The following is a 27,987-nucleotide window of genomic DNA, read 5'->3' on the forward strand; positions in this document are numbered from 1 at the left end:
TTTTTTTCTCTATGGACACTGTTCTTTGGCTCCACCTGTATTGCTAGGACCTAGTATAGCACTGGTCTAATTACTGAAACTGTACCACAGGTTTTCATGCAGATAAACATATTCCTCTTTGTTTCTCTAGTTATATTATCCTGATAATTTTTTCAATCAACTTAAGCATCTCCACATAAAGTTGTATAAACTAGAAGCCTACCCATCTTTATAAAAACATCTTTTAAATACGAACACATTACATTTATAATGAACTAGAAAATTCATTTAAATATATATTCCATAACGTGTTTGTTGTGCGTAACAGTAGCATCCGTGACAGCTTTTTGTCCCCAGGTAATCTTCACATCTATTGCAAATCTTACCTCTCTCTGCTAACCCTTTGAGTGGCAGAGTTCTGTAAGCCATCCACAAAGGAAGTATTTTAGGTCCTGTGTGTCATACTTTCTTTGTTGCAGCTACTCAGCTCTGTTCTTGGGGACTGAAAGCAGCCATAATGATCCGTGCATGGTGGTGTCCCAGTAATGGTGACAAAAATAGGCAGCAGGACTGACTGGGCCTAGAGGCCAAAATTTGCTAGCTCCTGTTATAAAGTTAGGGGTTTTTTTCCCCTTAAACTAATAAAACCAGTATTTAATCTATCTTGTATGTATCAGGCCCCAATATCTTTGTAGTCTTTATGTACTTTTGATGTTTCAACCTTTATTCAATGAAACTAAAGCATACCAAAAATAGGATGAAGCCTTTATCCACATTCCATAATTTCCATGAAAGAGATGCTAATTCTTTTGAAACAGAGCACCCAGGCCCCTGAAACCCCAACCAATCACTTTAGTGGGAAGGGGCAGGACAGCAGAAGCGTCAGTGGCAAATCCGTCAAGGTCCTGTGAAATCCAGGCTGTCTTTTCTTCATCTTCAGCCTTCTTGATCTTTTCTTTCAGATGGCTTATCTGTTTCCATCTTCTCAGATTTCTCCTTAAATCCTTCATTAAGCATACCTCTTTGCATCTAAAACAAAGGGGGTATTGAAAGAGAAATAGAAATTTTTGAATATCCCCAGTTTTCAAGACAGTTTACATTTAAGAACTTTGCTAAATATTTTCTATTTTACACATAAAATTATGCTCTTATTAAACAATCAGAAGACAACATTCTTTATTATAATTCAATTCATTTATTTGTTTTCTTACATTATTGCCCATTTGGGTGCAGTGTTTGATTTCTCCCATCACCGTAGCACCTGTGTCCATCATAGTCCCTCTTCCTGCTTCTGTTTTGACCCCTCTTTCAGCCACTCACCTGCTGTATAGCTCAGATCTATGGGCAGCTTGCAAGTTTTGTCTCTTTCCTGACCCTCTGTGGAGTTGCCTTGTATTCCGCCTATAAGTGAAACAATCTGATATTTATCTCTCTCATTTTCATTAATTTCGCTTAATATAATCCCTTCCAGCTCCATCCATGTTGCTGCAAATGGCATGAGTTTATTTTTTGATCGCTGTGTATTATGCCATCGTGTATATGTACCACATCTTCAGAAGATACTATTTAAGGCAAAGGCTATCTTCTGGGCTACACATGGATAGTGAAATGAAGGTCATTTCAACTATTACTGATAACCATTTACCATTAAGGCTTTGCTGGGTGCTACAACAAACATGAAGACTGATACAATAATATGTTCCAACCAAAACTGCAGGGTGCAAGGGAGGCGTTAGTACACTTGCAACAAATTTTCACACCCACCTGAGATGGCATGGGCCCTTATAGCATAAAGAAATATGATAGAAATACTTCCAAAAGCGAAAAGAAGATGTTCCATGTGGTGACTGAGGCAAGCTATTCATACCTGCAGCAAGTTCAGAAAGTGTCAGTTCCTCAGATTTCTCAGTCACATTTGATAGAGTCAAGTCAGCATAGTTGCAAATCAGGATCTTTGATGGTAGGGGATTTCCCTAAAATTGACAATGGTCTTGGTGAAGCACCTGGTAGCTGCTTATGTGAAAAACATGGTGTTGAAATACAAACTTCATAATGCATGAGGCCTTGATTAGTCTGGGCTCACAAGACCATCTCAGAATTCTCCCTATGAAGCAACTCAGACCTGGAAGATGTTACTGCTATTCTTGAAGGACTTGGACGGGCTAAGACCACCAAGACATGCCAGGGTCTCAGTGTGGAGCAGAAATCAAAGACCTCTTGAAAATTCAGGATTTGATCTTTTTTTATTATTATTTATTTATTTATTACAAAAGTTTATTTTTACATCATTTTGTACATTTTTTTTCCATCTCAATTGTAATCCCCGCGGATTTCCCATCACTAAATCACCCATGTGCCATCACCATAATCCCGTGCATTTCCCTCCCCCCACCCCGTTTTTGATCCCATTCCCCACTCCACCCCCACAAAATGTCTCTGGTATATGGTTGTTCATTATTTTTGTTATTTCCACCTGGTCCATTATACTGCACAGAATTATTTCTGTGTAGTAGTTAGGTTTTTTTAGTGTAGTCTTTAGGGTTTTCTGTGTAGATTGTGTCATTTGGAAATAGAAAAAGCTAATAAACACCACAGATGTTTTCTTTTTATCTTATATAAAGTGCTTCCCCTCATAGTTGAATTTTAATAATAACAAACACTTAGAGCATTTCACTATAGGGCCTCCCTGGTAGCACTGTGTATCAGCACTATGGCGCTATCTACAACCACTGCAGCAGAAGTTTGATCACTGGCCTGAGTGCTAACCCACATGGCACAGCAGACTTCTGCTCACCCTGCTAAATATTTTTTTAAATAAAACATTTCATTATATTAACCTACAGAACAACAATTATATGATCAGATTAATGTTATGCTACATTTTTAAGTCATCACATTAAATGGTGGTATTAAGGAGAAATAACTTATATAATCATCATAACACATGCAAGACAAATTTCTGGTAAGTCTTAACATCTGATTATGGTATAAAATTCTATCAAAATGTGGATAAAGGGAGGCTCTCTTAATATAATAGTGAATATCTACAAAAATTACAGCAAACATACTCAGATGTTAAAGCATTCCTCTATAACAAAGCAGGCATAAATTCTTTTATTCTGTTCTTTCATAGTATGTGTTAGTCTACCTATTACTGTCTGCAAGTGAAATTGTTACAGGACAGGGAGAGAGATGCACTCCTGAGCCCCCAAACCTGCCTGCTCTAAATAGGTCCTGCCATCTGCCACATCAAGACAAGATATAAGAGCTTTAATGGAAAGGAACTTTAATACAATTAGTCTGCAATTCAGAAAAAATAAAGAATATAATTTCTAAATCAAACACCCAAAGTTACCCATCCCCTCGTGGGTAAAAGTCCACCCAAAAGGGGTTGCCCTGAAAGCCCACCATCAGCAGTCTAAAGCAACTGGAGGAGACCCATGACAAAGGATCAAAAATGGCCAGACAAGTCTGGGAGGAAAAGAGCAAAATCAAGATAAACACTGCCATAGTGAAACTCCTCCTGGGTCTTTCACTCACATCTCAATCAGTCCAGGACCAAAAAGAAGCAAGCACAGTGTCTTCACATGTCTCTGTTCCACGTGCCTCCCTTAGGTCTCCTGGCTCTCTATCCTGCTTCCTCCTTCTTCAGACTCCTCTCTAGATTCCTCTCTTCTCTGTTCAGCTCCACCCTTCTTCTGGGTGGGGCAGGGAACCTGGAACCTCCCCTTTTCCTGGAGACCACACTGTTACAACAGGAGGAAAATGTATAGAAATTGGAAAAGTGAAACAAAGCTGTCATTATTTGTAAAATTATTACAGCAATGAAGGACGTGGTAGTGGTACTATGTGTCTTTTGTGTGTGTGTGTGTGTGTGTTTAATATTTATTTATGCATACAGAATGGGGTACAGGCCAGGAGTGCTGGAGAAGTGAGAGGATTCGCCAGAGAAAGAGTGGGGAACAGAACAGCCAGATTAACTAAAATATACTGCTGAGGAAAGCAGCAGGCGAGACAGGAGAGGTCTGCCACACCATGTGGGTCACCTCTGGGGCCTGGGATCAAACTCGTGCTGAAGTGGCTTTAGCTTTGTAGTGCTGTGCTTTAACCTACTGCACCACCAGGGAGGGCCTGTATCTTCTGTTTTTATCTCAGCCAAGATCATGGTGTTGTTTGCCTATGTTACTTTCCAAATTATTTCTGCTACTTTTCACATTTAGGTCTATAATCCACTGGAATAAATTTTACTTAAGATTTATGTATTTATGCATGTAAGAGCTGGAATGCAGACCAGAGATAGGGGGTAAGAGGATTCACCAGAGACAGAGTGGAGAGCAGAACAGGTAGAGCTACTGAAATACACTGCTGAGCACTGCAGCTGGCAAGGCAGGGAGAGGTCTCCCTGGCTGGGGCTGGAACTCTTGCTGCAGTGGCTGCTGATAGCTTCATAGCAGCTTAACCCTTTGCACCTCAAGGGAGAACCAGAAATAGATTTTTTTTTTTAATGTGTGAAAAACAGTTCTGAGCGTATTTCTGAAGGTAGGTGGTAATTTTCCCAATACAATCGAATCATAGGGATAGGGAGATAAACTTCCAAACCATGGCCTTAGATAAGAAAAATAATTCTTAGGCAACACACACATACAAACTACTACCAGCACCAATAGTAAAAATTGAGTTTTGAGTATATCAAAACTAAGTATGTCTTTCATGAAAAACACCATTAAAAGTGTTAAAAGATATTCTCAGAATAAATCCTTGGTGAATGTGTCAACTGCTATACCAATTTTGAAATGATCTTTACCTTTGTCTAGAGAAACTGAAGATGCATATAACTTGTGACCTAGGGATATTTCTTTGTACTTTCTTCATGGAGATTGTATGTACTTGTGCACAAGTATATATGTTTAAAAAGCCTTGATAATATTATTCATTACTGATAAAAACTCAAACATGCATCAATAATAGAACAATGTTACTGTTACAGAGTGGTGAGAGGTCACTCCAGAACCCCCCAAACTGCGTGTTCTAAATAGGTTTTGTCATCTGCCACATCAAGACAAAACATACTCCAGCGGGTTAGACATTTAATGGGAAGAACCTTAATACAATTAGTGTGCAACAAAGAAAAGACAAAGAATATAGTTTCCAAATCAAGCACCCTAAGTTACCCATCCCTTCATGGGCAAATGCCCAGCCAAACAGGGTTGACCCAAAGCAGCTACTGAGGCCCAAAAGCCTGCTTCAAGTCTAAAACACCTTCTGGTGAGGACCTATCAAAAAGTTTAGACATGTTGGGAAGGAAAAAAGTAAAATCAAAATCAAGATAAAAGCTGCCATTATTAACCTCCCCGCGAATCTCTCACATCTCTTTTAACCAGTCCAACACCAAATAACAAGTGCAGTTTGTTTTTGCATGTCTCTGTGCCCCTGTGGCTCCTCCAGGTCTCCTTCTTGCCCCCCATTTTTCCTCCCCCAGTCTCCTCTTCAGGTTCTTTTCCTCCCAGCTCAGTTTCATCTTTACTGGGGTGGGGCAGGGAAATTGGAACTGCCCTTCACCCCACCCCAACACCCTGATACAGTACATTTTCATACAATAGAAGATAATACAACTACTAACAAGATAGATCAATCTTATCAGCATTGCATTGAACCAAAAAAGCCAGATACAAAAAGCTACATACGATATTATTCCACTGATACAAAGTTTGAAAGTAGGCCAAACTAAATTCTAGTATTTAGAGATTAACATGCAATTGATAAAAGTCCTAGAGAAGAATTGTCAATGTTGCAGTGAGTAGTATTTCTCTAATAAGCATCATTAGGTTTCTGACTTCTCATCTGTTCCCAAGCAGTGATTTAGATGTTCATCTTATAATTATCAATGATACTGAATATTGTGCATTGTATAGTTAATGTGCTTTGCTATGTTTTATAATATCGCAAACAGGGAAGGGGGTAAGTTAGCAAAATATTGCTTTGAAAGAAAGAAAGAGTTTGCATCAGAAATTATGAAAGCCAGGAAAAAGAGCACACTATTTTTCAAGTATTGAAAGAAAAGAAACCTTATTCCAGAACTCTATCAGTGAAAGAATCTGTTAGGAATTCAAGAAAAATTAAGACATTCTCTTAAAAGGGAAAAATGAAGAGGATTTGCTAAATAGAAGGCCTTTCTAAAGAAGGGCTGAAGAATGTTATCAGAAGAGAAAGAAAATGGTAAATGGGTTATCAAAAGGGAGAAGAATAATAAAAGTTAAATTAAAAATAAATTTTAAATAATAAAACTTAAAACAATATCTTTTTAAATTTATGTAATAAAGGAGGAAAAATGAGCACAGAAAAGCAAAACTAAGTAGAAACCAACAAATTTAATAATTTAAACCCTACTATATCAACAATTGCATCAAATATAAATTTTCTAAACACAGTAATTAAAGACAGAACTAGAGTAAGTGAATAATAATTTTATAAAATGGAAATCAATATGCTACCTACCAGAAACTGACATCAAGTGGATAATAGTGATGATGATGATGATAAGGATGGTGAAACTGATCATACATGAAACATAAAGGGAATAATTTCAAGAGTTGAGAGCTCCTTGGAATGTGCCAAGGACTATTGGGTGGATTTTTATTTGATTGAAACAGGTAATTCTTTGTATCTGAAGAGCTGGTGGGAGAGGAGAAAGAGAATAAGGTAGAGAATGAGAGTAGGAGAGAGTATGAGAACAGACATTTTATCAGAATAAGTGGGCTTGCCTTACATGAGTTAACTTACTGGCTCGCTAGGACACACTCACCCTTGTTTTATTTTGGCAAGTGGTTCACTGGATTAAGTTTTCTCATGTAACATATCCCTATCATGACTTCCTCTCCTGCAGCTGAGACTCTTGTAGTTCTTCTTTAATACTTCCTAATACTGGTAACTGCTGGCTTTTGGTTTTTACCACACACTTGGCAACCACATGAAGGATCAGATCCCGATTTCAGTAAATGTAGAAATTTCTCAGGAGACTGCAGACCACATGGCATCCCCAAAACAGGGGTCAACATCCTGCATGTTGATCTAATGAGGAATGGGTTACCCTGCATTTTCTCAGTGAGAAGGTTGACATTACTTGTTGACACAGTAAGTTTCTTTATCAAGCCCTTAATTGCTAGTGATGATTCATTATGTGTTGCCAGTAGCCAGATATTTACTTCTTTGTTAACATTCTAGAGCTTTTAATCATTTATTAAATTCCTACCTGGGCCTAGTCCAGTTGCCTTAACTATGTGATCTCATTAACCCTTGCTGAGAACATTCAAAGCTAAAGAGTTTCTTCATCTCTAAATCAAATGAAGTAGCATAAGGTTGACAGATTGGCCAAGATTATTACAGTGAGATGTACTGTACTGGTCACTTTGTCTCTCACTTTACTTCTTGATGAAAAAATTTATTTGAAATTAACTCTCTTACCAAAAAATATTTTCAGTAATGTTCAAGTCAAGAAAAGAAGGGAAGTAGGGATAAGTTCCACCTAGAGAAGTAATTTCTAAGACTTGATCAGATAGAAGTGATGTTGAAAGTGAAAGTAGGTCAGTGCTACTTTGAAACTAGACTGATTCTGAGAAATGAAATTTTCTCCTGAGCAACAAAGTATTTATTTATGCCAGGGCCCTTCATAAACAATGAAGTGTTTTTGTGAACATTATGAAGTAAATTTTTTATTTTCTAAATCCTTTTTTAGATAAACTCAAGTTATTTACTGCATGTAAAATTACATGGCAATATTGCTTAGAATGATTGAATTTATGATTTGAGTATTTAATAGAAGCATAAATCATTAATGTATATATAAAACCTAGAAGAATAAGTACACTAAAATCAACAGTATTTCCAGACCACTGAAGGGGTCAAATTTTACTTTTTGTAATTTTGTGTGCTTTCTCTGTGTTACATGTACATGAGCCAGTTTTTTTTTTTTAAGATTTATTTATTTATGGATACAGAACTGTGTATAGGCTAGAGGTGCAGGGACGGTGAGAGAATTCACCACACACAGAACGGGAAGCAGAACAGGCTGACTGATGAAGTACACTGCTGAGGGGAGCAGCGGGCAGTTCAGGAGATGTCTGCCACGCCATGTGGATCACCTCCGGGGCACGTGGGGATTGAACTCATGCAGAAGTGGCTTTAGCTTCTTAGTGCAGTGCTTTAACCTGCTGCACCACCAGAGAGGGCCACATGAGTCAGTTTTAATAGCAGTAACATACATATAGCAAAGATATTTTCCATTCTGCGAAAAAAGTCAGTTTTTCAAGTAACATTTCCCAAGTAATATGTATATACATAATCAAACATTCATTAGACAGGAACTTATAAGTATTGAGCACATTGAAAACTGTCACACATTAGACACAACTGGACTTGATTTTTCTATACTTATTGATATTCACTAAAACAGCCCTCCCCTTTCTATTTAATCAAGTCTATAGTTCACACTTATACATAGGTCCTATGATTTACATCACTGGCATCTGCAGGTGAACTTGTGGGCTATTTCTGTCTTTGCCATGGCAACAGTGCTGCAACAAGGATCCTAGGACAAATCAGTGCAAATCAGTCTTATTGTAGGTCATATCTTGATTAATCTTAACTCCCATGTGTGGACCAGGGTGTTTGTGCATTTAAAACTTTTTATATAATTGTACCAATCTGCATTGTCTCTAGCAGGTAAGAGTGATTACCTGTTTCCCCAAGCCCTTGTCCAACCAGTGTTCCAACAAATATTGTTATTGCTTATTAATAGGAAACTTTAGCTTACACATCTTATTATCAAAAATAAGTACATTTTATGTCGTCTTCATTTTCTTCTACCACTTTGCCTGATGTTTGTGTGTGTGTGGTAGGGAACATCCTTGCTCTTGTGCTCACTGACATACAAGGATTCTATAACATGAAGACATTTTCTGTCAGACAGAAACTGCGACTGCTTTCTTCATCTGGCTATTTGTCTTTCACTTTGCTTTTATATCTGCTATGACAAATTTCATAATATTTATTAACCTTTTATATCTTTCATGTCATACTTGATAGGGAACACTATTTCAATATAGACCTTTAAGTTCAGCAAGGATATCTGAGATTTTAGTTTAATTTTTTATGTTTCAATATGATCCAGCTAAAATTTATTTGGGTAACATCTATTAGGGAATCTCCAACTTGGTATTTTTATTTAACTCCCTATTGTTCCAGTATCATTTCCAGAATATTTCCCATTCATTCATTAATGTGAAATACCAAATTCATCAGATACTACATTTCATTGTGCATTTGAGAGCTATTTCTAAACTTGCAAATCTGTTTCATGACTGTTGAATATTGAGGTATGAGTATTAATGTAATAATAGTTAGAATGTTTTATTATATGTCACAGAGAGTATCCCTCATGTTCCATCATTTTCCAAAATTGCATTGGATGGTTTGTTTTTAGTTTCTGCATATCTATATTAAAATAAGTTTTCCTGAGCCTCCCTAGTGACCTAAGGGTTAGCCTTACCACTGCTAGGGCCTGAGTTCAATCCTCAGCCAGTGAGCTGGCCCACATTGCACAGCAGACTTCTCCTGTTTCTCTCAGTGCTCCCCTTAACAGTGTATTAAGGTAGATCTGCCAGCTCTGTCCCAGGTGAATCTTCTAATCGCCCCCTGCACCTCTGGCCTGCATCCCAGTTTATGCATAAATAATAAGTAAATCTGAGGAATCAAATATTGTACAAAAATGAATAATGATGTAAAATATATATATATATATATATATATGATGTGCCTTAAAAATAAATCTTTAAAAATAAGGTTTTCTACAACAAAAAAATATCTTTTTTGTCATATTTATTTGAGTGAAAGTACACAAGTTGCTTAAAAGTATTCACATTTTAGGGTCTTCCCTTGTGGCACAGTGGGTTAAAGACAACACTGAGAAGCTAAAGCCACTTCAGCGTGACTTCGATCCCTGCCCTGGAGGTGACTGATCCACATGGCGAGGCAGACCTTTCCTGACCCACCCACTGCTCCCCTTAATGGTGTACTTCATCCATCTGCCTGTTCTGTTCCCTACTCTATATCTGGTGAATCCTCTCACTGCCCCTGCACCTCTGGCCTCCACCCCAGTTCTGCATGCATAAATAAATAAATCTTTAAAAAAAATAACAGATTTTAATTTCTTTCCATATTTATAAATTTTTATTTCTTCCAGTAACATGTTGACATTTCTCCATATAAGCATCATATACATCCTGATAATTTCACTCTACAATATTTTGTTTTGATGGCTCTGCCAATCTGGTCTTCCATTACATCTAGCTTGTTTCTCATCTTTTTAATAATTTCAGTCAATATGCAATTAGTGTTCTGCATTACAGGTCCAGATGTTCTTTGGAAATTGACTTTTATTTTTACCATTTTACTAAGTGAAAAATACATACACATGTATTTCAAAAGTGAGTCACAACATTAAACTATTATAACAAAATTCATCGTTGCATAAACAGGAATTCTAAAGCCTGCTTTACTTATAGGGTCAAAATTTTCTTCTCTGCACCAACTAGCTTAGCAGCCCTATTTAGTTCCACCATGAACACAGTGCCAGTTGTTCCAAAAGCTGAGAAATGAAGAAACTTAAGGAGGTAAGGGGAAAAAAATGTAACTCATAAAGTTAAGGCTATAATCAGATTTTTAGCAGAAACTATATAGGTGCAGAGTAAGTGGAATGACATAATCAGAATGCTCAAAAGGGGTAGAGTGGAACCCTGCTGGCGACAGTATTCTTTCACAAAATTATGTTTCAGATACAGAGAAATAAAAGATTTTACCAGGTCAGCAAAAATTGCAGGAGCTTATCACCATAATACCTCCATTACAGGAAATATTGACAGGAGTTTGCCTATGTAAAGAAAAATTTCACAAAAACTTGAACAAGGCAATAAGTATATAGACAGACCTAGAAAACAAAAAGACAAATGACAGCATTAAGCCAGATGCCATTATGATCCTGATTGCAAATGGACTGAACTCAACAATCAAAAGTCAGAAAGTGAGTAGCTGCGTAAAAAAACAGACTCCAACTGTATAGTCCTTGCAGAAGTCTCACTGGGTCTGAAAGACACACATCCTTAAGGTGAAAGGATGGGAATGAACAATTCACTTCAACTAATCAACGATAATTGAGGTAAGAGCATAAATATAACAAGGAAAGACTCTTCAATATATATTGTTGGGAAAACTGGACAGCCATGTGATAAGAATGAAAATAGACCACTATTTAACTAGACATAAAAAATAACACAATGGAGCAAAACCATGAATTGAAAACATGAAATCACAAAATACATTTCTTCTACACAGTGAAAAAGCTATCATCAAAATGAAAAGATATTCTGGAGCTTTCCAGGTGGCCTAGGGATTAAGTGTCAGTGCTATCCCCAAATCTGCCTGAGTTTGATACCCTGCCACATGGCATGGTAGACCTCTCCTATCTAACCCACTGCTCCCCTTATCAGTGTATTTCAATATCTGCCAGTTTTGCTCCCCACCCTTTCTCTGGTGAATTCTCCCACCTCCCTTACCTCTGCTCTACACCCCAATTCTTCTATGAATAAATGATTTTTTAATAATTTAATAGTTTTTACATCATTTTGTGCCTTTTTCCATCTCAGTTGTTAGCCCCTTGGGCTTACCATCACCAGATCATCCATGTGCCATCACCATAGTTCAGTGCACTTCCCTCCCCTCACTGTTTTTTATTCCATTCCCCATTCTACCCCCATATGTCTCTGATATATGGTTGTTCATTATTATTATTATTATTATTTTCTCTCCTGGTCCTTTATACTCCTGCTATAAATGACACCACCTGGTATTTTTCCTTTACTTTCTGGCATATTTCACTAAGCATGATCTTTCCCAGTTCCATCCATGTTGCTGCAAGAGGCATGAGTTTATCCTTTTTGATTGTCAAGTAATATTCCATTGTGTATATGTACCACATCTTTTGGGCATTTGGGTTGATTTCCATGTCTTTCCAATCGTAAATAAAGCAACATTAAACATGGGGGTGCACATGTCTTTTTGAATTAGTGTTTTTGTGTCTCTTGGGTAGATAACCTAGGAGTGGGATTGATGGGTCATTTTTAGCACTTTGAGAAACCTCCAGTTTCCCGTAGTGATTGTACTAGTTTGCATTCCCACCAGCAGTGCAGGAGAGTTCCTTTTTCTACACTTTGGTTGTTGCTATTTGTTTTAAGATGTGCCGTTCTCCCTGGTATGAGGTGGTATCTCATTGTGTTTTTAATTTGCATCTTCCTTATTACAAGTGATGATGAACATTTTTTCATATGCTTGTTGGCCATCTGCATTTCCTCTTTGGAGAAGTGTCTTTTCAGCTCTTCTGCCCATTTTCTGATGGGGTTGTTTATTTTTGTTGAGTTTCATTAGTTCTCTGTATATCTTTGTGATCAATCCTTTATCGCTAGTTTTGTGTGAGAAAATTTTTTCCCAGTCAGTGGGATGTCTGTTTTTTGTAATGTTTCTTTTGCAGTACAGAAGCTTCTTACCTTGATGTAGTCCCATCTATTTATCCTTTCCTTCACGATCATTGTGTTGGGTGCTGTATCTTCAAAGATGTCGCTTAAGTGTATGTTGTGTAGTGTTTCACCCATCTTTGCTTCCAGGTATTTTATGGTTTCTGTTCTTAATGTCTAGGCCTTTAATCCACTTTGAGTTGGTTTTTGTGTATGATGTGAGGTAGTCATCTATTTTCATTTTTTTGCATGTAGCTTCCTAGTTTTCCCAACATCATTTGCTGAACAAACTTCCTTTGTTTCATTGTATCTTTGCTCCTTTGTCAAAGGTTCACTGCCCAGAAACCTGTGGATTTATATCTGGGAATAAATAATTTTTAATGAAAGATTTCCAAATGATATACTTTTCAAGATACATAGAACTCATGCAACTCAACATGATTAGTAATAAAATAAAATTTAAAAATCAGCAGAGGTTTTGAATAAACTCTCCCACAAAGACATATAGTCACTAAGACTATATGTCTTGTTGAACAAAAAAAGATGTTCATCATCTCTTATAATTAGGAAAATGCAAATAAAAGATTGAAATATCACTTCTCACCTGTGAGGATAGCTATTTCCAAAGTCAAAAGTCAGGAGTTGAAGAGCAGGTGAACATTTGTACCATGTTGGTGGGAGAATGAGTACAAATTTTATGGACAATAGTATTGAGTCCTCAAAACATTAAAACAAGTAATCCATAATATCTAGTTATTCCACATTTGGGAATTTATGCAAATAATAAAAATGCTAATTTGAAGAGATACAAATACCCCCATTTTCATAGCATTATTCACATTAGCCAAATGTTGGAAACAACCTAAGCGCCTATTAATGTTTGCACATCAGATGACTGGACAAAGAAAATGTGGTATATGTCCACAACAGAATAATATCAGCAATAAAAAATGGGAAATCCTGAAATGTGCAACAACATGGATTAATGTATAGAGTATTATGCTAAGAGAAGTTAAACAGATGAAAAAACATGGTAATATATAAAGAAAGCAATTGATCAAACAAAACATAAAACTCTTAGACCATAAAAACAATAAAAAAGGTTATTAAAAAAAGGGGCCCTCTCTGGTGTGCAATGGGTTAAAACACAGCACTGTGAAGCTATCTACAGTCACTGCAGCACAAGTTCAATCCCTGACCAGGGGGGTGACCCACATGGCATGGCAGACTAACTCATCCACCCGCTGCTCCCCTCAGCAGTGTACTTCAGTCCATCTGCCTATTCTGCCCCCACTCTGTCTCTGATGAATCTCACCCCCCACACACACACCTCTGGCCTGTACCCCAGTTCTGTATGTATCAATAAATCTTAAAAAAAAAAAAATACTACTTATGCCATGCTACTTTGTTGGCAATATAATCATCCTCAAAGACAGTGGTTATCCTATAAGTTCTTGAATTAATAAACCATGGTAGCTTTCTAGCGACCATCACCTACTCAACCTGCCCTGAATGTTCTAGGGTACTCTGTGCTTATCTATTATCTGTAGCATTAAAAGAGTGATGGAGACAGGAGTGATAAGTGGGTAAAGGAAAAGCTGTGTGGGATGAGAGCCATCTAAAAAATCCAGCCTTTTTCAAGGGAGGGAAGGCAGGAGAATGTCCTGAACCTTAAAAAACACAGTGAACAAACAAAATGAAACTCTTAGACCATAAGAACAAAAGGTGATTTCCAGAGGGGAAGACTAAGGGAATTGGGAAAAGTGGATAAAATGGGTCAATTGTCTGTTGAAGGATGGATGCTAGACTTTGATGTTGCTTGTAAAGTAGTACTTGCAGATGCTGATTTATAATGCTGTACGCTGAAATCTGTGCAATGTTGTAAGCCAATGTTATTCCAATAAAAAAATTATAAAGAAAGGTGCATCAAAAAAAAAGAGGAAAAAAGGAAAGGACACAGTGTATGAAAAAATCTAAGAGTTCAAATAGTATACAAACACCAATGCTTTGGCAGCTCTGTAGCAAATGTATGACCATAGGACAGACCTGTGCTGAAATTAATTACAAATTATGAATTGCAGCATTCTGACATATGATGAAGTCACAGTCAAGACGTAGTTGGACATTATTTTTCGGCCCCTGAAATACAAATGGCCTTTGGCTAAAGATTGTGGTGCTAAAGAGAATGTGTAGAGGCATCTTAGGGTCAGTGGTTTAAAACACTTCTGACACATCCTGTTACAGATGAAGATTTTTCAGAACCAAGCTTTTGTTTGCTAATTACATAAGTCTCTTCAAAAAGGCTCTGATTTCCCAGAAATGAACCAGTCATTAGATTGACTTCGTTGCTTACAGCTGCACTCTGAAATATTTATTAGAAATGTCACTTTTAGGGGCCCTCCCCGGTGGCACAAGGGGGTAAAGCACAGCACTGTGAAGCTCTCCACAGCCACTGCAGCACAAGTTCGATCCCCAGCCAGGGAGGTGACCCACATAGCATGGCAGACCTTTGCTGTCTTGCCTGCTGCTCCCCTTAGCAGTGTATTCAGTAGACCTGCCTGTTTTGCTCCCCACTCTGTCTCTGGTGAATCCTCTCACCCACACACCTCTGGCCTGTACCCCAACTCTTGTATGCATAAATAAATAAATCCTTCAAAAAAGTAAAAAAGAAATGTCACTTTGTGATATTGAATGACTTAATTTTCCAGCTGAAAAATCTTTATGGTAGGTTACCCTAATACCTAAATATTAAAAACTAAATTTTTCACTTCAATTTATATGATGGTATATGTTAATTATATCTCACTAAAGATGGGGGGAGAAAGTAATGACAGTGAAGTCTGTACAATTTGGAGGGAGCAAGAGGTAACAGTAAATTTAAGAGTTCTGAGTTTCTCATTGTTTTTCATAGGAAGCATATGAATGTTTTATTTTTTAAGATTTATTTTGGCCCTCCCTGGTGGCGCAGCAGGTTAAAGCACAGCACTGAGAAGCTAAAGCCGCTTCCGCATGAGTTCGATCCCCACCTGCCCCGGAGGTGACCACATGGCGTGGCAGACCTCTCCTGGCCCGCCCGCTGCTCCCCTCAGCAGTGTACTTCGTAGATCTGCCTGTTCTGCTCCCTACTCTGTCTCTGGTGAAGCCTCTCGCCGCCCCTGAGCCTCTGGCCTGTACCCCAGTTCTGTATGCACAAATAAATAAATCTTTAAAAAAAAAAGATTTATTTCATTTATGCAAACAAGAACTGGGGTGTAGGCCAGAGGTGCAGGGGTGGGGGTGAGAATATTCACCAGACACAGAGTGGGGAGCAGAACAGGTAGGTCTACTGCAATACACACTGCTGAGGGGAACAGCAGGTGAGACAGAAGAGGTCTTCTGTGCCATGTGGTTGACCCCCTGATCCAGGGATCTAACTCATGCCGCAGTGGCTGGTCATAGGTTGATAGCACCAAGATTTTAACCCCTGGGCCATTAAACTCCAGGGAGCTCCAGTACTTAACATTTTAAATCTTTTACAACATTAGTAATACTGAGAAGCCTCAGTCAGCTTATTTTCAGGACTGATGGCATAACCACATATCTTCAATTGACAGGCTCCAATTAATCACCATGCAGTAGTCACTGTGAGTTCCTTTTTTGAACACTAATTAAGTCATGTTGAAACTAGACCCCCACCTTGGGGCTCCAGAGCTTGGCCCTAGAGCATTGCTTTCAAATGATGCAAGCTGCAATGGGGGGTGGGGGGTGGGCATTGAAATATCAAGACCAGGATGCACATGGGTGATTTGTGGTGGGAAGCCCACGGGGATTACAACTGAGATAGAAAAAGGCACAGAATGATGTAAAAATAAGCTACTATTATATATATATATATTTTATATCACCAATGGCCTCAGGGCTAATCACAGTGATTCCTCTATGACACCACCCCAGGGCATGTGGTCCCTTGGACCCCAAGATGCCAGCTCTAGTGCTGTGGCTGATTGCAGCTGCAGGCTATGGATTCAGTGCCTGAATCATGAGGTGGATCAGGTCAGGCTATCAGCCAATTGGTGCTATGGCCCAACCAGCCATAGGATTGGTCCAATCAGAGTTGTTTGTGGCTGGAGACTCTGAAAAGAGTGGGGGAGGTAGGGGGACGCCAATATGAGAAGCTTCACTGCTGCACATTCTTGGATTTGCTTGCTTGTCAGAAGCATCCAGCAGCCAACCTCCAAAGAGAGAAGAGAGGCCGAAAAGCTTCATAGAGAGGCAAAGCACCTCACTGAGGCCCGGCTGGTTGCACCTGCTCCTGACTGCACCTGAAAGGAGCACCATGACCTCAGGTCTGGTGCCTCAGAGAGCTATTTGTTGGTGGTGTGGGACACAGCTCACAAAGGACTGTAGGGTTGGTGTTTTTGGACCCTGCCTCTGGTGACTGGCCTCCTGGCCAGTGCACTCCACCACTGTTGACAGGTGACTGGCACTCTGCATCTGGGTCACTCTTGAAAACTGCTAACCAGGCGGGGTCTGGTGTCATCTAGGCAGCCTTCGGACTGTTGCTGTGTGTGCTGTGGCATTAGCATAGCGGCCCCACCTGTGAGCCCCTCAGCTATAGTGAGTTAGATGCTGGCCCACCACTTGCCAGTGTGCCATGAGCTCCAGGCCCTCATTGGTGGGGCAGCACCATCTTAGATAGGAAGACTTTTGCTTAGGACATGGGAGTACTAGCCTGGGTGAGGCAGTGTGGGAAAGTGAAGATTGCTCAGGCCTTTGTGTTGTTGGCCTCTGAGACTATCATCTGCAACCTGAATGCAGGAGGCTCTTGGGAGCGTGGGTTTGGGGTGCGCATGCCTGATGGTGGACACCTGGGGTATGGAGTGGGCATGCCTGAGTGGGCACCTCTGACCTGGGGGCCGAGGCTGTAAAAGCGGCTTCACAGAGCACGGGGCAGCAGAGGACGCCACTACGGGAGGCAACGAGAAAGAGCATCTAGAGATTCTCAGATGCTGTCTCCCCATTAGCTTGTTTTCCCCTAAGCTGTGGGGATGATGACAACGACACCATGGTTCTCTTTGAAGTTGCCTGAACTGACAGTGAACCTACGTGCCCTGGGATAGTTACAGAACAGGTAGCTGCTACATGCGGCCTTCAGAACTCCTTTCCCCAGTTAAATAAACCCCGGTTGTTCCCTGAGCCCATGAGGTCTTGCAGTTGTGTGCACATGTGAATAAACCACAGACAGTGACCTGTCCTCTACCAGCCACTGTCCTGTGAGCAGCTGTAGCCCCCTTCAGGCTTGTGTCACTGTCACAAACGTATAAAAGTTTGCATTCTCCACACAGTGGCTGCAAGGTCCTACACAGTCTGGCCCCTGCCTGTCCCTCTCACACTACCTGGGGTCAGCTCACCTCATGGACATATGGATAGGTACGAAAATCCAATAACCTTTGAATGATAAATGGATGGGTACAGTATACATCAGAAGCAATGGTCCAACTGGAAGGGGTGGAACTCTTTTTTCTTTTATTTCTTTTATGAAACTTTTATTACATTGTTTTTGTACATTGTTTGATTTCTCTGCTCATGTGTACTCTGCATAAATATGCCCATACACCACCTGTGAACTGTCACCACAGTCCCTTGTGCTCTTCCCTATTTAGCCCCATCCCCCCCTCCTTCCCCTGCTATATGCCTCATACATACAGGTCTATATTTGCCAGCAAGTTTTGTTCAGTTTCCCTATATTACTCCTATAAGTGAAGCTATCCGGTATTTTTTTTCCTTCTGACTTATTTCTCTGAGTATAATCCCTTCTAGTTAGATCCATGTTTCTATGAATGGCATGAGTTTATCTTTTTGATTGTTGAATAGTATTGTTAAGGGGAAAGATGTCCTAAAGGAACTCTGCAGAGTCCTTATAGATACCACCCCTTACTCCAGCTTTCTGGACACTATCCCCTACTCCAGTGATTGGAAACTACAACTCCCAGCAGTAACAGGGGGAGAATTGCAAGGACCCAAGGGCAGAGCTAGCAGGAATTCTGGGACATTTGGGGGATAAATAGGGCGTGATTGCATCTTGCACTCTCTCGCTTGGGATGCAGCTCTCCTGACCAGGTGACTCAGTGTGTTCAGTCAGCCAAGCCAAGGTATTCCAGTTACTTTGTATCCCACTCTCTTTCCCCGGTTTGTTTCCTATTCCTTTCCCCTTTTGTAAATAAACCCATTATTGACCCTTTTGTGTGTTCCTGCAGTATAACTGAATTGTGAGCGTGCGGGTGAGGCCCCACAGACAGGCAGCCCAGTTCACTCTGGGCTACCCTGTAACAGTTTTTGGTGCCCTTGGGTCCTCGCAGTTCTCTGCCTGTCCTGCTGGGAGTTGTAGTTTCCAATCACTGGAGTAGGGGGTGGAATCATAAGACTCTGCAGAGTTCCTTTAGGACATCCTTCCCCTTAACAGTATTCCATTCCATATATGCTACATCTTCCTGATCTAGTCATCTGGCTTTTGGGCATTCAGGTTGTATCCTTATCTTAGCTATTGTTAATAGTGCCGTGATAAACAAAAGCATGTAAAGGAATCACAATTGCAATGATAATGGAGCCACAAGCTCATGAGAGGGTGGTCAGTTGCTGTAGAAAGCCCACCTACAGCTTTTACATGGTGCACATACCCAGATCAGGGACTTGGGAGCCCCAGTACTAAGCTGGATAAAGGAGTGCAAAGAGTAGGCATCTAGGGCAAAAGGTATAGTATGAGAAAACTACAGGGGTACAGAGTGATACATCCTGCTTGGTCCTGAGGTTCACAAAGTGCAACAGCTAGAGCCTGAACCTACAGGAAGAGCAAGTCAGATTACCTATGTCTCCTCATGTTCTTTTCTTTTGTTTTTAATTAATTTATATATTTTTACATGTTTTTGTTTCATTTTTTTTAACAGTTGTTTGCTTTCTTTTCTCAGGTGTAGTCCCTATAGAATTGCTACCACCAGTTTACCCGTGCACCATCACCACCAGTCCCTAATGCTCTTCCCTCCCTTGTTTTGATTCCTCTCCCTCCCCAGCCTCTGCAGAATATATAGGGGAACCAAACAGGCATTAAGGTGGGGGTGGGGGGAAATAATAACAATTTAAAAAATAAAACAAAAATAAACTGACAACTAAAAATCAGAGACATGTTTTCCCATATTCTTATAGAAGAGGCTTTCATTTTCAGCCTGAAGATATAAATGATGCACCTGCCTCCTGCCCTCCCACCCTCCCCAACCCACACACAGAGAGGGTAAAGACAGAACATCTTACTGTTTTCACTAACAAGCATTTAAGTGCCTGGATCTTAATAGCACGAACAAGCACCCCAGATAACGCTTTTATTGGAAAAGCAAAGAGAACTACTCGAGGTATGTGGCCTTGTCTCAACTACAATCTTTAGTCAGTGCTGCATACAGTGCTCAAATACAGCTTAGAAGTTGAGGCTGCTTAGATTAACCAAGACATTTAGGCCTAGGAGATGGCCTAGAGCAGAGGACCACTCTATGCCCAGCCCAATAAGAAGCGTGAGTCCTTGATGCCCACTAGAGGCAACCCATCAGTGCCTCACAGCCAGTTATGGCTGTTACCTCCTGCTGGTGTCAGTTCTCTGGCCACCCAAACAGGTGCAAAGGCAGCATTTGGGAAGTTTACCCCATTACAATCTATACAAGCTAAAGGCGAACAACAAATATTTGAGACACAAGTAATATTGACAAATCTTAACCCAGTAGAACTGGAGAATGTTCTGAGAATTTAAGCTAACAATTACAATAATGCTTGCTAAATTTAAAAACAACGGGTGATGTAAAGTAACATATCAAGGCAAGGTACAGCAAATACAAATCTTAGACATTGAAAAAATTTACTGTTTATCAGAGAGAAGCGGGGGAGGGTGAAAGGGGATGAGGCAATGGTAAGGGAGGTTTGGTGCACAGTGAGTGAAGCTTGTGGATATATGGAGGAGTAAAAATGAAACCCTGATGTTTAAAAATGTAACCCAAGATTATAGAGACATGGAAATGACTCAAATTTAAAAATAAAAAAGAATTACTTTCAAAGCGTTATTCAACCGGAAGTAGTAACTTCCACAGCACAGCTGAGTGGCAGGGAGTTTGTATCTTAGTTTTGAAGCAAATATGGAGGATTCAGAAACAAGGACAAAATGAAAACAAGACTGGAAACCAAATCATGTTTCCTACTTCTCTATTCTTGCTCTCCAACTATCAGTGAGCAGCCAAGGTCACTATCGGAAGCAACGTGGACATTTGTTATCTAACAACCAATTTCACGTTCCTTTTATTATAATGTTTATTAGTACTATGTCTATACTTTCTTTGATATTTATAAAGATGGTAATACAAACTTTCTTTATAAAATTCAAAGTATATATAGTAAAAAACATGTGTCCCTTCCAGCACTGATGCTACTCAATTCACCTAGAAGGAATTAATGACATTAATTTCTAATGAATCTTCCAATGATATTCTGAGTGTCCATATGAATGCACCACACAATAATTTTATTTTTACAGTGAATACATTATACAGTTTTGTAATTTTTTTTCACTTTAGAATATATACAAGATTTTTGTATGCTAATACTAACAAAGTTCCACTGTCAGTCTATCTACTGGGCACATAGTATTCCCTTAAAATGTACATTCTAATTTATATTACATTTGAAATTATATGACCGATTTCTACATATGAATGTTCAAGTACTTTCTAATCTTTTATGACATAAAATGATGTCTTAGTGATTTTTGTGTAAAAATGCATTGTATTTGCACATTTGTATTTCCTATAAGTGAATATATCAAAATGTATATGCATTTATTCTACATAATGTGGCAAAGCACTAATATCCAATAGGGGAACATTTCATTTATAACACACTGCAAAGTGAGAATAAAGATCGTACTGATCAGAGTTTTCATAAGTCACAGTAACAGGCCATAATTCTATAATTCTTTGAAATGAAAGTTACTTCTCTTTAATTAGTGAGGCCATTCCTTTCACAGCATTTCCGATCAGTTCACCAGAAGTAGAAAATATGGAAGTGATAGTATCGCCAAATCTGTCCAAGGCTTGTGCAATGAAGGGATCATCATTTTCATTGGTAGCAATCCTCTCCTTTAACTGATTTATCTCTACATCCATCACTGCCCACTTATTTCAAAATCCTTCTTTAAGCATATCTTCTTGGATCTAAAAAGTAATGGGAAGTAAAATTTTTTAAATACTCAATTTTTTTTAAATTTATTTGTGCATACAGAACTGGGGTACAGACCAGAGGCTCAGGGGCGGTGAGAGGCTTCATCAGTGACAGAGTGGGGAGCACAACGGGCAGATCAACGAAGTACACTGCTGAAGGGAGCAGCGGGCGGGTCAGGAGAGGTCTGCCACACCATGTGGTCACCTCTGGGGCAGGCGGGAATCGAACTCATGCGGAAGTGGCTTTAGCTTCTTAGTGCTGTGCTTTAACCCGCTGCACCACCAGGGAGGGCCCCATAGGGTTTTATTTTTTAAAAGAAGGATGCAGAAGATCAGAATTGTTATTAATCAAAACAAGGAAGTGGTGTTTCCTTCCATGATCTTCCTACTAGCCTCACCTATCTCCTCCTAAGGAGGAGTAACTGTCGTACTGAGGCCACCAAAGACTTACTTTTATCTTATGCTCCAGCATCATCTTCTGCTCCTTCAGAAGGTTTTCTTTTTCCAACAATATTTTCTGTTTTAGTTGAGTTACATTCTCCTGGAAACTTTTGTCTTGTGCCTCCAGGTGCTGCTGCTGCTCCTCCAGCTTCAGTTTCAGCAGCTCCTGTTCCTTCTCTGCAGCCTCCTTCCTGGCCCTCACCTCTGCCCCAGGAACATGTAAGATAACTTAAAGTAGGAGTCACCTCTGCACCCTGAGCTCAGAGAACAAAGAAAACTGGACAGGAAGTGGGGAATCTCTAAACACACTGCCCCTCCCTGTCCACACCAATAGGGCACATTTCAGGAAGTGACAGGAAGGCCTGTATGGCCCAGAAGCCACCATAGCTCCCCTCCTGTGTCAGGGTTAGCACAGTCTGCTCCAGACAGAGCAACAAAGCTCCTGTCCAGTCTGTCACAGGCAGCAGGGCCACCTGTGCACCCCATTGTGACCGTGCTCAGCCTGTACCTGCGATGGCCTTCTCCCCATCACTGAGGGATCTGTCAGCCTGCAAGATGGCTTTCTCTATCGTGGCCTGTGACTTCAGGAAGCTCTGGAGGACCTCCTTCACCTGAGGAACCAAGAAGGAGCAGCCAGGTTATATTTATTTCCACTGGAGAGATTAAGGCAGCAAAAACAGGTATGTCCAGGTACTTTTGCCTCATACTTGCTATATTGGCTCCGTGAAAGGCCAAGTTCCTTGAAATGACCAGATACAGCATCTACATCTCTCTCCTCTTTCCTCCCATCTTCCTCCCAGTGTTACTCCTTTCTACCTCCTCCAGGTGCCTGCCATTCAGAGCTATGCTTACTTCTACAAACTTATAATTCCTGGTACATATATTTGTGGTCCCTTCCTGAAAGTTGCCTCTACTCACAAAGAAAAAGCTCAGCAATACACCATGGCAATAACAGCTCAATACACTACATGCATTCTTATTATCATTACTTTCTTGTTGGGTTTGTTATCATCACCTGGGGGCTCCATTTCACAGATTCATAAATGTTATCATTTGCATACAACTGCTGTGTATTTTCTCTCCTCTCTTGTTTGAATCAGCCTTCAGTCCAAATACTTTAACTAGTGAAGATTTGACATATTGACATTACACTGTTGGATAAAGAAGAAAACCGTTTCATTCTGTCTTTCGTGGATTTCAGAAACTCATACAAACTTTCTGAATGACTATTTCCTACTCTCCTCAAGAGTAAGTAGCTAATAATGGACTTTAAAGACTAAAGCCACTAAGACCCCCAAGCTCTCTTACTACCCCCACTGATGCTGTGCTCTCAGGTTGTCAGGACCCCCTTGGCTCTGTTCTCTTAGGTGCGGGTGCTCCCCTTAGTCCTCACCTTCACGCCTTTTCTTGGCACTTGCCAATAGTCCTGTTCAATCTTTTCCCTTGTTTCTGTGTAGCACTTGTGCCCTCCAGGAAAAGAGTAAGATCCTGCTAAGATATTTTCCATTAGGTTCTTTGCACGTTGATCCAGTTGAGCCCGGCAGTATTTCTCAGATGATTCTGCATTCTGCCGCAAAAACACCTCCTTCTTATTCTGTATGATTTCCTGCAAAGGAAACACAGAGGAACAGAGGAGGTGAAATGCTAAGGAATCTGCTGGAAGGATTGGTCTTCTGCGTCCTTGTGAGGAAAGCATTCTTTTGGAGGAAGACATGGAATAAACCAGCAGTGCAGAATGTGATTTACTCATAGCCCTGAAAACTCCCTACAAGACGGTGGGAAAGTTTCTTAACTTCTGGGCCTCAGGTTCTTCATCTGGGATTGCACTGAGGCTCATCACCAAACACCATGGTCCATACAGCTATAGCACTCAGTGATTCTACCCTCAGTGATATGAAAAGGCAATAAAAGATGGCATGGAGTAATGTAACTTGAAAGTGGCTGGCCTGGTATGAGGGTCTGACAAGAGAAATTTGTTTCCTAGGGGACCATGTTCACAGAACAGCCAACCAGCTCAGGAATAACCTCAAAGTGCCCTGATCAGGCTTGGAATCCATTGAAAGATTTACTTCAGGTAGATGTCCAAACTGATCTTGCATGCGAGATTTCCAATAAATTACTTGAGGTTTTGTATGCAGGCCTTTGAAATGCTATCCCTCTTGAGGATCTAGATTTACATTAATCTACATTATTCTTAAGTGAGAAATGGATGAGCTGTGGGCCCACAGAGGCATTTCTAAGCCTCATTCTTCAAGGGTAAATATTACCACAAGTTTCTTCTGGAACTCCTGACTCTCATCCTTGAAGGAGTGCTCCATGAAGATTTTGATGGCTTCCCTCTCACAGGCTGCATGCAGGTCTAACAGCTCCTGGAGTGTGTCAGTGGGGAACTGCACTCTGTGGGCCATCTGCTGGCTGTAGTGGTCGGCTGCCTTCTCCATGGCTGCTGAGTTCTCAGTCTGGGCCAGGGTTGTCACTGCGTTCTCCAAACAGGGAACCGATCCCCTGCTGATGGCATTCTCTGGTCACCACCAGAGAATTCAGACCTGAATGAGAAAAGAAATCCATGATAACGTATCATATTGTCAGTCAATAGGAGCTATGAATCTAGGCTACATTTTTTTCATTAAATTTATTTTCTTATATCGTTTAACATTTTTGGACAATATTTGATTTCTTTCCAGGTGTCACCTACAGTTCTCCCACAATCTTTGCACGTGTGACCCATCACGACCATACCTTGTGCTCTTCCCTCCCCTATTATAAACCCCTCCTCCCCCTCTGCTGTAGGCCTCAGCTCTATGGTCACCTTGCAAGATTTGTGACACTACCTTTTTAAGTCACAGACACCTGCTTCTATCATGACCTGCATTTTTCCTATTGGCAAGTCATTTTTATAGTTTTTAGGGCACCGGGCTTAAATTCTTCTGTCATCTGACAGGCTAACAGGTTTTTGAGAAACAAGATTCCCACAAAAAATGAAGAGATTAGGTGACATGATAGACTGATAAGACAGGGTTAATCAGTTATAGTCATTCCTAATTTGGAAGGTTTATATTAATTTTAGGGATTTATAGATTAATGATTAAGTTTTGCCTGTGTAAACTACCAAATTATCTTTTGTAATCTACTTGCAAACATTTATTGCATAGGACTTACATGAGAAATCGTCTTTATGCCCAGTTAGTGACTACTGTCAATCTGGGAATTTTTAATAGGAAGAAACCACAGTTATTGGTGATATTATTTTCCAATTTTGGATTGTATTTATCACACCCCCAAAGGTTTTATTACTACAAAATACATTTCTTCAAAGAGTATGAACATAATTGTGCCCAAATTTCCATGTGAAGCCAAGCAGAAATGCAGAGAAACATGTTATATACCAGATTGGCCCATAAATGGTCCCACAACACAGGGCAGAGACTCACGTTTCCCAGTGACCATGATTTCCTCTCTAAGTCTCTTGGGTTCTGCATTGAAGAAGATGTAAGAACAGAATTTTCTTGTTTGTTCCTGGAACATAGGATCCAGCTGGTTTTCAGATACCTTCTCAATATTGGCTAGGAGTTCTTTGTCTTCTGTTGGCCGATCAAAGACAAAGCACTTCCGCTTTGGGAAGAAATGCCTGATGCACTCTCTGGGTAGGTTGGACTGTTGGACTTTTGAGACTCCTGCCTGAGAGATAGGAAAAAATGGAAATTACTGTGAAACAGTCTTGGGACAGGGAGCCAAAGGCTTCTATGGCAGGAGTTTGATATCATTGTTACCTCCTATGCTTATAACTCCTTTAAGACAGACATTCAATACTTATTTACATGCCAAACATATACCAATGTTATAATTCTAAAGAGAAACTTAACAGGATGTCTAACTCAGGTGAAATAAACGTATGGCAGGTATCCCCAGACCTGAGCATGTAGAGTAGTTGTCTATTAGACAGTGACTGAAAGCACAACTAAAGAAATGAAAAGTCAAATGTAACTTTTTGGCACAGTTGATCTCATGTAAAAATTAATTTGTGAGCCTGAAAAAAAAAGAACCATAGACAAGGATATTGGAGTATATCAGGAATGGTAGGAATGACAACCTTACTTAAGAAAAATTACTTTGACATTAAATGTTAGCTATTTTTAGCCACAAACTGAAGAATGTCACTAAAATATTATTTTAAGACGTTACCACTAATCTATGAATTCTTCACTTAAAGGTTGATCTTTGATTTGATAGTACTATTCTTTTGACTAGATGACTTCAATAAATCATCTAAGAGGCATGAAAATAAACATGAAAGCAAGAGTAATAACATCAGTGCTGATATTTCTCTCGAGGCTTTCAGCAAATACAGTCTTGTAAATGTAATCCATTGAAATAAATTTTCATTTTGAAGCTAAAAGTAGATTAAAAACAAATGGTTACAATATAGAATTCTGAACATTTTCAGTAATATTGAAAAGACTCAGATGTAAGGACACATATACTCCTGCAGGAATTTTAGAACATGAAGTCAATTTGTACATGATATATTCATTGGAAAGTATATGTATATCCCTCTTTTGGAAGAAAACTATCTACATGAAAAAGTTTTATTTTAATATCCTTTTCATTGTAATTTCAGGTATAGTAAGTCTCTAATCATCATTTTCCCCTCAACACACAGAAGCATATACCAAAATAAGGACTACAAATGATTGGGGTATACAAAGTTTTAGCATCATTGTAACCTGGAAGTTTCAGATTGTATAAGCAATAAGTTGGTTTTGAAATACTTCATTCTATGCCTTAATTTTCTCAAGTGAACATAAACTTTAGCCCCTAGAACTTTTCAAGTTATTTTCCAACCAACATATTTAAAACTTTGATCTACTGGTGATGGCCAATGTTTAGTAACTCACCCTCTAGAGGAACATCCCTGCCCAGCCCACCCTCTCATACCTGGAATCAGCTTCAGGGTATTCTCCAGGTACTCATCTGCTGAGACAGTCTGATCATCTATTTTCAGCTCCAGGGTGAAATCCCGAAGGGCCCAGATAAAGTCTGGGAAGAAGCTCACAAACTCCGAGGAATCATCTATGTCACCAGCCCCTGGGGAGGACTTTGACCTGATGAGTTCTGTGATCTCTGTCACATAACTAGGACTTGCTTAAGGAACAAAAACTTCCTCCCGCAATCTCCTAATGAAAAACTAAATGTTACTGGCGCTCTTTTACCCAGTGTCCCCTCTGCCCCACCAAACTAACAGACTCCATGTCTGTTCCCATCTACTCAGTGAAACGTGGGCCCTTGCTCCTGGAAGGATACTGCAGCTGGTCCAGGGCCTGCTGGTTGATGGTGCCCATGCTGTTGTAGACAAAGCTGCTGCACAGGAGCAAGGCCAGTGCGAAGATCCACGAGTCATTCTTAGAGTCGCCCTGGAAGGCACACAGAACTGGGGTATTGCAGCATCCTCTGTAGAAATTCATGCAGACTCTTATGCTATCATTCTTTCACTGTTATTTCAGCTAGATCACTCACCATGCAAAAGTATAAGTTTGAAGACAGACATACATGGATATATCAGTTTTTACAATTCCAGTGACATTTCCTGCAGTCTGGTTTTTTTTAATCCATAAAACATTTTAGTCTTCACAGCATTTTCCTTTCCTCAATGGGTGAAATAACTGGCAAAAATAGTAAGTACCAGCTGTGTATTTAAATACTCAGCAATGAGTGTTAACACTCATTTAATTAATAGGCACCGACTAATCAAAATATACTATTGTTGACATAACTAGGTTTCA

The 27,987-nt window shown here is 39.8% G+C and overlaps 1 pseudogene; it reads right to left on the reverse strand.

The window, feature by feature from the left end:
- Window positions 1–779: 779 nt before the first annotated feature.
- LOC101628145 lies at window positions 780–27,582 on the reverse strand (annotated as a pseudogene).
- Between the last annotated feature and the right edge of the window lie 405 nt (window positions 27,583–27,987).

The sequence above is a fragment of the Condylura cristata genome, unplaced genomic scaffold (genome assembly GCF_000260355.1).
Source record: "Condylura cristata isolate star-nosed mole 26May11 unplaced genomic scaffold, ConCri1.0 scaffold00008, whole genome shotgun sequence".
Lineage (NCBI taxonomy): Eukaryota > Metazoa > Chordata > Mammalia > Eulipotyphla > Talpidae > Condylura > Condylura cristata.